The sequence below is a fragment of the Pongo abelii genome, chromosome 1 (assembly GCF_028885655.2).
Source record: "Pongo abelii isolate AG06213 chromosome 1, NHGRI_mPonAbe1-v2.0_pri, whole genome shotgun sequence".
In the NCBI taxonomy this organism is placed as follows: domain Eukaryota; kingdom Metazoa; phylum Chordata; class Mammalia; order Primates; family Hominidae; genus Pongo; species Pongo abelii.
Genome location: NC_071985.2, coordinates 228741175 through 228748186, shown reverse-complemented (window position 1 = coordinate 228748186; position 7012 = coordinate 228741175). Strand labels below are relative to the sequence as shown.

Sequence of the window (7012 nt, the reverse complement as noted above, 5' to 3'; positions counted from 1 at the left end):
GGCAAGGCCCAGTGCAAAAAAGTGCCATTCAAGGTCCTAGCATTACATAGCAAATGAAAATCATCCTGACAAGTTGAGAGAAAAGCAATGGAAGAAAGGCATTTTTACATAGCAAATAAAAATAATCTCAATAAGATGATGATATGCATTTGCTACATAATCCCCTAATAAGTAAACAAAAATTTTACTTGTAAGTCCTTAGTGTGGATTTTACCATTCACCTTTATTCTGTGCAATGCCAGCTTTAAATGCAAATGTAAGAGCATTTATCTCATGGATGGAATCACCAAAATTGCACAATTCGTATGGTGTAGTTTGTACATGTATTCCTTTCTTACTAGAACAGTGGAGATGCTGTACTAAGCCAACTCAGCTGTTTTCATTTCCCTTCTTGATCAGGTACATTTACCCTCACTCCCTGCCTTGGGCTTCCTGATGAGCACAGAAGGACGGAAAGGAACAGGAACTTGGGCTGCCTGTCTCCCTTTCCTTTTATGTCATATTTTCAGCATAACTGGTTGGCTACACAGGGAGCAACATGAATTAGGACAGATACAAGAGGGCTCCTTGGTTGTTTTTGTTTCTTAGGATGCCGGGGCATTCTTTCTGCTTTTGAAGCAAGTTCTAGTTCAAGTGGAGAGTGTAGCTCTCAGAGCTGTCAAGAGCCTACTTTGTTGCAGACGTAGCACGCTGACCTTGCACCCACTTTGAGTCTTGCTGAGCTCTCACGTATCCTAGAATTCTGCACTTATGGGGCCTCATGAATGCTGCATGCCAGTGGAGTGGCAAGAAACAGTGGACGTGTGTCACAGCATCTGCTCTGTCCACGGTCATGCTCCAGGGTCTCATAGGATGCAGCTTACAAAACACAAATTCAAAAATAAAAAATTATTAAGAATGCAGCCAAAAATTATATGAAAAAAAATCTCAACATCACCATCATTAGAGAGATGCAAATCAAAGCCACAGTGAGATACTATCTCACACTGGTTAGAATGACTATAATTAAAAAGTCAAAAAATAACAGATGCTGGCAAGGTTGCAGAGAAAAAGAACACTTACACACTGTTGGTGGGAGTGTAAATTAGTTCAACCATTGTGGAAGACTGCGTGGCAATTCCTCAAAGACCTGAAAACAGAACTACCATTCAAACCAGCAACGCCATCACTAGACCTATTCCCAAAGGAATATAGATCATTCTGTTATAAAGACACATGCACACCTATGTTCACTGCACCGTTAATCACAATAGCAAAGACATGGAATCAACCTAAATGCTCATCAATGGTAGACTGGATTTTTTAAATGTGGTACCTATACACCGTGGAATATTATGCAGCCATAAAGAAGAAGGACATCATGACCTTTGCAGGAACATGGATGGAGCTGGCGGCCATCATCCTTAGCAAACTCACGGCAGGAACAGAAAACCAAATACCATGTGTTCTCACTTAAAGTGGGAGCTAAATGATGAGAGCACATGGAGACGTGAAGGGGAACAACACACGCTAGGGCCTATGAAAGGGTGGAGGGTGTGAGGAGGGACAGGATCAAGAAAAGTAACTAATCAGTACTAGGCTTAATACCTGGGTAATGAAATAATCTATACAACAAACCCCCATGAAACAAGTTTACTCATATAACAAACCTGCACATGTACCCCTGAACTTAAAATAAAACTTAAAAATTAAAAAAAAAAAGGTGAATTTCAAGATGGCCATAGCGAAGCATTAAACCATGCCAGAGGCCCTTCTAGGGCCCTTGTGCAATTGCACCGCTTGTACATCCATCACGTTAGCCAATGTAACACTGGTGGTTTGATCACAGGTCCTGGAGGGGTCCAAGCCTTTTCTCAGCAGGAAGGACTTGCCTGAGCTTCTAGGTGGCTTGTTCCCCGTTGCCAAATCTGGCTTGGGCCACAAAGTGAAGGCAGGATCCACTTGAAAGCAAGGGAATGGGGTGCTGAGAACAAGTCCCTCAGTTGACTCAGCTCACACACACACACTCACAGACACAAACACTCACACACACACACACAGCGCATCAGGCTGACCCGAGGCCTGCGGCCCCTTTGCTGTCTGTGTACAACAAGATAGCAAATGAAGCGACAAGTCAGTGCAACAGGAAAAGCGACTGCTGCCAGAAGCTCGCATTTCCATTTCTGAAACACCCAGCCCTGACCCCGGAGCCAGACAAGCATGCTTCAGCAGGACCAAATGTTTCCAGTACGCAGCCAGGCTGAAGGCAGCAAATTGAGTGGAACTGTCTGTTGTGTCTTGCTTTCAGCTTCTCGAGCTGTTTTTTAAAACCCCTTTTGGGCACAGGAATCGTTTCACTCTATGATCTGCAGAAGAAAGCTCTTTTGTCAGGACCTCGCTAGCCCCTGCACCCCCAAACACACAGGCATGAGTATACCCACACATGCCCTCACTCACACCTTGCATTAAATGCTGGTGTATGCAGAGCGAGGTGACAGAATCCCGGCTGCTTTGTCCACAAAATGCCAGAACCTCTGCCTCACAGTGGATGACATCAGGTTGAAAATCTTCACAGCCATAGCAGGCTGAATGTCCTCTTTGGAAGCTGCCTTAGAGCCGGGCACATTATTCTGAAGAGCCTCAAATGTGAATCGCCTTCCTCCTCTGAGGATGGACACAGCTGTTGGAAGCAGCCACAGGTGTGTGTGTCCCCCAGGGCAATTGGCAGAGCCTCCTATGGTGACATGAGGTGACCTCAGGTCTCAGGCTGCCTGGCTTTAACCCCGAGCTCCACGTGTGTGTTACCTGTGTGACCTTGGGCGCCACGCCTCTGCGCTTGGTAGCCTCTGCTTGTAGAGTTTGGATTCTTAGAATGGTGCTAACTTCAGAGACTCCTTCTGAGAATTAAATAAGATAAAGTTTGTGAAGTATAGAACTAAGAAGTTTTTGGCATATGTGGTGAACATGTAGTAAATATTAGCTATTTCCATCCCCACTGCTAAAGAAAGTGATACTCTCTTGTGTGACTCACAGAAGGGCCCAGAGAGCATCAGCTCTGGGGGCTGTAGGACTCCCCACAAAGTCTAGTTGCCCAGTCTCCTGTCTTTTCACCTCCAAGATCCCTCTAGAGCAGCACTGTCCAACAGAACATTCTAGAATGATGAGAACATACTGTCCATTTCAGTAGCCACCAGCCACATGTAGGTACCGAGCACCTGAAATGTGGCTACTATGTGACCAAGGAAGTGACTTTTACATTTCAGCTCATTTTACTTCATTTAAATTTACAAAGCCACATGTAGCTAGTGTCCACCATAGTGGACAGAACAGCTCCAGACAATCATTTCCAGAGTTTCTCAGATTGAGAGAATAAAAGGCTCTTTACTCACGCAAGAGTGAGAATCATGGATTGCTATTTCCCCCTCCTGAAGCGCTTGAATGCCCGTGAATGAAATAAAGCCTCTGAGAAGTCCTGCAGCATAAACAGACTCTGTTTATCCTCATGTTTTCTAAACTTATTTGACTGCAGAACCTCCTTGATGTGCAGATATATAAAATGTCCAAGGACACCCTACAGAATAGAAGGAAGGGGCTGTGTCCACTAGAGCAACGCACATCATTTTGGCTTTGAAAAAGCTCAAGAAGGGCCGGGCGCAGTGGCTCACGCCTGTAATCCCAGCACTTTGGGAGGCCAAGGCAGGCAGATCACGAGGTCAGGAGATCAAGACCATCCTGGCTAACATGGTGAAACCCCGTCTCTACTAAAAACACACACAAAAAAAAAACCGGGCATGGTGGCGGGCACCTGTAGTCCCAGCTACTCAGGAAGCTGAGGCAGCAGAATTGCTTGAACCTGGGGCAGAGGCTGCCGTGAGCCAAGATCGCACCACTGCACTCCAGCCTGGGCAACAGAGAGAGACTCCGTCTCAAAAATAAAAAAAAAAGAAATAGAAAAGAGAATTATTTTAGATCTATTTTTTGTCAGTGCTGATGACTCAGAAACCAGGAATCAGTACTAAGTCCCTTATGTATGCATTCAACAAACATACATGCTTGTGAAGTGGGTACTTACCACGTGCCAGAGTCCGTGCCATACCCACAGCCAAACAATCACTGTCTCCTTCTGTACCAGGCAAGAGGGCAGTGTCCTCTGACGGTCCCCAGACAGAGCAGCCTGGGATTGGCTGTGTTTGTGATGCACATTCCTGGCTTCCCCTCTGAAGGGCCCAGGTCTTTAACGCTCCCATAGTGATGTCACTCAGGGGCAGGAGAGGAACTGGCAGCTGGGAGAAAGCAAGGGCTGGTGGACCTTCCCCACATTCCAGTTCAGAACAGAATGAGCCTCGCTCCCCACAGCCAGTGCTGCTCTGTTTGAGCAGAGAAGCCAGCTCCAGCCCACTGAGAACAGATCGGACCCACAGGAAGAGGAAACAAACCCTATTGTTGGCCTGCCCCAGGCCTTTTCCCAGATGGGTGAGCACCTGCCCTGAAGGCATAGGAGGAAGTGAGCGTGGGGCTCAGGGACCAGGCCTGCCCTCCCAGTTAGTGCCAAGGACACAGAAACAGAGGGGAGTGCCCATCAACTTCTGCCCAACACAGAGCCCCTTAATGACATTTAGATTAAAAAGCCAAGACACGGGCATATCCTTAAGATGCCTAATAAAGCAATTGGCCCGTCAGCCAGTCCAGCCCCCCGCATGAAGCCCCAAATGTAGAAACTCGGCCAGACTTGCCAGACCTGCTTAATGCAAAATTGGTAATGTCATTTACAAGCCTCTCGCACGCAGGCCTATGAATAAAAGAATAATGCTGAAAAGCAAGGCTCTCCAATTTCTATGCATTGCAAACAGCTCTGAGCAGATGCTTCACGTGCACTTGGCACGGACCTTCCGCCCTGCCAGGGCTCGCCTTGAAGATAGAGTGCCCCAATCCTGGAGGCACAGTTGCTGGAATTGCTGCAAAGTACCAGGAGGCAGGAAGCTTTACCTCCCTGGCCCTGGAGCTCCTTCCAGCCACACAACTCCAGTGAGGCTCGGAGGCCAGCCCGCGGGCCCCAAGGCCACAAGACATGTAAACAGTAACATAAATGCACCCCAACCGCCCCTGTCAAGCATCTTGTAATGCTTCTCCACTCTTGCCGCAAAGGCTGTTGGGATTTTCTGCCTCTACTGCCCCCATTAAATCAGCTGCCCGCAGAAAATATGTCCATCCTGTGGACGCCAGGTTCAGAGCCACCCCTGCATCCCCGGCACACTCTGCAGAGAACCCTTGCTCCAGGGCTGGCCCTGAGCACAGACTCTCCCCCAAGGCATTTCTGCAGCACATTAAAGAAAGAACAAAGGAGAGAAAGGAGGGAAAAGCCAGTCTCTCTGGATTCCAAATGAGAAGATGATGAAGTGTTCAGTAGGGAGAGAGCCTTTTCAAAGGACTTTTTCATCCAGCGCCAGCACGGTGTGAGAGAATCAAAACAGAGGAGTTCTGTGTCAATAGGACGGATCCCTCCAAGGCTGCCAGTATGTTGGAGTCCTGGAAGAGAGAGATGAGCCAGGGCAGTGCGCTTCACAAACCCTGAAAGACCAGGTTGAAAGTTCTCCCACAATGAAGGCTGCTTTTGGAGCACAGGTGCTAGCCTGCACAGGCTCGGGCGGCAGAAGCAATTGCTGTGCCGGGGTCTCTGGATCACAGCCTCTCCTGGGCCATACTGTGCTGGGGGAAGATCCTCAAATTCCCTTATGATTAAGGGTGCTGTACTGGATGAATTCCCGGGTCTTTTTGAGTTCCAGCTCTCTGGGGTGGTAACCTTTCTTATTTGAAATGCAAAAATATGTACTAACAAATATTTATCAAGCCTCTAGCACAACCATCCACACAAAGGAGGTGATTCATAAATATTGGACAGTTTATTAATTGATTGTCATTACTGCCGCCTTACAGCTGCTCTAAGGAACCGTCTGCCACATTTTGTCCTAATAAAGCAATTGGAGCTAAATAAAGCTCAGCCTGCCCAGCACACTCTGTTCTTGTCCTATAAAGAAGGGGCTCTCCAAAGGAGATGTGGCTTCCGCAGGTGACTTCTTAGGAGAACATTTATCCAACAAAGTAATTAAACAATCCCATGTGGTCTCCCAACCCAGAGTTGCTCCAGCTGCCTTAAGTCTGGTCGTGTTTCCTGAAACTTGACAACTTTTCTAAGTTCTTTAAACTTTTCGTTCAAGGCCCACATTGGAGGGGAGCTGGGGGTGGAAAGTCAATATAAAAGCAAAGATCAAACTCTTTCAAAAGAGTGTTTGCAACTTTTAATGATCTTCATCTGTCACAGGGTGCCAGAGGGCAAAAGCTGCATCTGTATCTTAACTGTAATAACTACATATCAAGCGGCCTGAGACTTGATTTATTAACAATGAGATTTTACAAGCAAGCCACTATTGAAAAATGGCAGCAATTTTCGGCACCCCAGATCAATACCCTTTAATTGAGTCAAATCTCAGCAAATTAAATTAAAGCCAGATTCCAAAATAGCCCCAAACTAAACAAATGAATTTCTGTAAAATTCCCCCACATGGTTGGATGACATGCCAGTGGCTGTCTTGAGTTGGTGGCAGTATTTTTATTTATCTATTTGGAAGCAAGATGCCTGCCAAGGGCACTGTTGTTCATCTGTCATGCTTGCAGTCCTCCCGAGCCCCGTGGTTGGACACCAGCGAGGGAAGGGGAGGTGGGCACAGACATGTCCAGGCCCCAGTCCAGGGCCACTTTGGGAATAAATTATTTCCCTACCTGTTCAACACCTCCTGGCGCGTTCCTTCCAACAAGGAGACGATCGGATCTTACGGCTCAGGGCAAAGACCAAACTCAGAGCCCAACTCTGCCCCAGGTGATTCAGGTGATCTTAGATAAATCAGACCTACCTGTTTTCACATGCAAAATAAGAATGATGACCAACATTGTCACCTCCAAAGTTTCCATGACATCAAACAAAATAACAAATTTCAAAGACAAGGTCCGGGTCTGGCACAGAAGGAGCACTCAGAGA

At 47.0% G+C, this 7012-nt stretch overlaps 1 long non-coding RNA gene across 1 annotated transcript; it reads right to left on the bottom strand.

Moving 5' to 3' along the window:
• Positions 1-203: 203 nt before the first annotated feature.
• On the bottom strand, positions 204-5956 carry LOC129052240 (uncharacterized). The gene is made up of 3 exons (XR_008517186.1): positions 4052-5956; positions 2785-2876; positions 204-858 (listed from the first exon to the last, which is right to left on the bottom strand). It is a non-coding gene; the product is annotated as an uncharacterized LOC129052240 (long non-coding RNA).
• Between the last annotated feature and the right edge of the window lie 1056 nt (positions 5957-7012).